General features: G+C 41.8%; 1 long non-coding RNA gene across 1 annotated transcript; it reads left to right on the top strand.

The window, feature by feature from the left end:
- The first annotated feature begins 271 nt into the window (after positions 1-271).
- Positions 272-1,580, top strand: LOC120740691. The gene is made up of 2 exons (XR_005697447.1): positions 272-687; positions 1,086-1,580. It is a non-coding gene; the product is annotated as an uncharacterized LOC120740691 (long non-coding RNA).
- The last annotated feature ends 415 nt before the right edge of the window (positions 1,581-1,995 follow it).

Genomic DNA, 1,995 nt, shown 5'->3' with positions numbered 1-1,995 from the left:
ACACCTGAACTACCCCAAGGATCATATCTGTGGGATAATATTTGACAAAATATATATTTTTCCCATACTCTAGTCCAGGGGTGGGCAATTCCAGGCCTCGAGGGCCGGTGTCCTGCAGGTTTTATATCTCACCCTGGGTCAACACACCTGAATGAAATGATTAGTTCATTACCAGGCCTCTGGAGAACTTCAGGGCATGTTGAGGAGCTAATTTAGCCATTTAAATCAGCTGTGTTGGTCCAAGGACACATCTAAAACCTGCAGGGACACTGGCCCTCGAGGCCTGGAGTTGCCCACCCCTGCTCTAGTCAGACATAGCATGTTGTCTTTAATTGGGACAGATGATATGCTGCTTCTGCTAAATGTTATGCAAATGTAACCCTGGTAAGATTTACAGCAATCAGAAGTACAGGGTTCTTTGAATGCATCGTAGTACTTGTTTGATAGTTTAATTTCCGGGCTTACCCTGAAGGCATCATCTGCAGCTCGGTGGGCGTGAAGGTGTGGTGTAGAGGAAAAAGGACGGCAAGGAAAAACTCCATGCTGCCACGAAGCACGGTTTTCCAGTTAAAAGGAAAAAGAGGTTCAATTAACATTTGTGAGAGAGCTGTCGTTAGCGGTGAACCACAGACGGGTACCTACCTCAAAGGAGTCGGAGTGTTTCTTTGAACTTTTTGAACTATTCTGGTGAGTTAGCCTAGCTCACTTAGCACCGCTATTGCAGTTCAATGCACTGAAAAAAATAACTAACCAGTCAGAATAGTAGTAAATGTGTTTAATGATGTTTAAGATGTGTTTTCATAGTATTGCAATGTTGTGACAGTTTTGTTTATTATGAGTGTTTAGCGTTTTTACTTTCTTGGGCCTGCTAGTTCAGCCACGGCCAGCTAAGTGGTTATGCGCAGTTCACGTGCAATAGCTGTGCTGTTACTGTAACTGCGGGTGATGTAATGCCAGTGTATTTACTTTTAATGTGTCACAAGATGCAAATTTATTTTAATATTTAAAAAGAACCAAGGACATTAGGAACAAGGACATTTAAGGAATGTGGACATCTAACGTTCTGCGTATTTGTGTGCAGACAGTTTTGTTTTGTTTTTTTTGAGGTACAGTTCCATGTGTGCCAAGTGAGGAGCTGGTATCGTGGGTCTAAGACACTGTTGCTGCTGTGGAGGCCTTCTCTGTGTCAGGACGCCGACACGTTGATGCCTGCCGTACCAGGAGGGCGGTAGGGAAAAAAACAAAAGGAAGCCCACCTGAGAGATACCTTATCATTTTCTTTGCTACTTTTTCTCCGCCTGAGCTTCAGGTCGTTTTCAGTTCTTAACCCAGGACAGTGGGTAACTGAATAAACTGACACCATAAGGAACTGGACACTCACATGCTATTTTCTTTTCTTTTTCCTTTTCTTTGGAGTGTTGAAATATTGTGTTTCTTGTCTTACATCTATTTTGATTGTTTCAATTATTTTTGTGATGCATTTGAGATGGTTACTGCATTTGAAGGTATCCCTACATTGAGGATGAGCAAAGGGAACTGATCCAAAGAAAAAATATATAAAGCAAACTTTGTTTCACAAACCTGTGGTCGTGCGTGTTATGTGGGTTGGAAGTCTTATTACTCTTACAGAGTTGCTACCGCCAATCTCCTTCCCAAACCTAGATTCGAATATTGTAGACAATGCACTTGGGCAAGCAGTATAGATCATCTCTTATAGATAGAGGGACACACGTCCAGGTTACACAGACATAAGTGTTGTGTTGAGGTGTGTTCGAAACACCTGAGATTGCTGTTAAACTGTGTGTATACAAATCACTGCCACATCAAGCCTTTTTGTGAAAACCGTCATTTTCTTATCATCTAAAATACCAGTTTAGTGCTGTTTTATGTTTAACCTCCTAGGACCTGCCGTCCACATATGTGGACATCACATTTTGGGTTATTTAGACAAAAATACTCAATTTTGCTCTACAAGGGCCTGATATCCACTTACGA

The sequence above is a fragment of the Simochromis diagramma genome, unplaced genomic scaffold (assembly GCF_900408965.1).
Source record: "Simochromis diagramma unplaced genomic scaffold, fSimDia1.1 OVJJ01000433.1, whole genome shotgun sequence".
In the NCBI taxonomy this organism is placed as follows: Eukaryota; Metazoa; Chordata; class Actinopteri; order Cichliformes; family Cichlidae; genus Simochromis; species Simochromis diagramma.
The sequence above is the reverse complement of the archived record's forward strand: the minus strand, read 5'-3'. Positions and strand labels throughout refer to the sequence as shown.